Source organism: Ceratina calcarata, unplaced genomic scaffold (genome assembly GCF_001652005.2).
Source record: "Ceratina calcarata isolate Rehan_Ccalc_2016 unplaced genomic scaffold, ASM165200v1 scaffold234.2, whole genome shotgun sequence".
Classification (NCBI taxonomy): Eukaryota; Metazoa; Arthropoda; class Insecta; order Hymenoptera; family Apidae; genus Ceratina; species Ceratina calcarata.
Window position 1 is genome coordinate 6,315 of NW_017145291.1, and position 867 is coordinate 7,181.

Below are 867 nucleotides of genomic sequence, written 5' to 3' on the forward strand. Positions count from 1 at the left end.
CGGAGAATATGTTAAAAATGAATGTTGGTATATTTATATATTATATGCCGGAGGCACGCCGAGTGCAGCTAGTATTTAACCCTTTGACATACAAATTAAATGGAACTTTATATACAAATTAAATGGAATAAATGACGAGTCAAACTCGTCATTGTATGTCAAGGGGTTAATAGTTATGAAAGGTGAAACACAGTGTCGTTTATGAAACAAATCCGGCGGCCAAACACGGCGGTGAAACCGGGCATACAGGGCGTTGAAAACCCGCGTGTAACATGGAATTACTTGGGAACCGGACGGCCGGTAATCCATCGTCGCTCGGCCATTACACGAACAATCTTTCCGGTCAACAATCCCGGTCGATCCCGGCATATAATTCTCGCGGGGGTGGAATCGTGTCCGATCGTCTCACCGGGGAATTTCGCAGGAGAATCGACGCCCGGGTTAGGTAGTCCGTTGCGTTTGGTGTAGTTACGAGTTTCCACGGCGGTCTTCCTTCCACGTGGAAGTCTCTCGTTAATATCGTTCCCCGTGAGCATAAATTAACCGGATGTCCATTCGGTAGACACCGTTTTATTGTCCCGCGACGCCGGTTTAACTTCGACTTCATATCGTTTCAGATTATTAAACCGTGTCGCTGTTTATAAACAGATGCCAATTAATTATACTAATTGTCGTTGATTTATGTTAATCGTGATATAATTCATTTTTATGATATTCGTCTGATTGATTGAGCAGAGAAAAATAGGCTCAAATCATCATAGGAAGTATTGATACAAAATTGAAGTATATTTATTTTAATTATAGTATAATTCATTTATTGGGAGCCCAATTTTTGTGAATTTAAGTATGAAACATTGAGATCAGTCG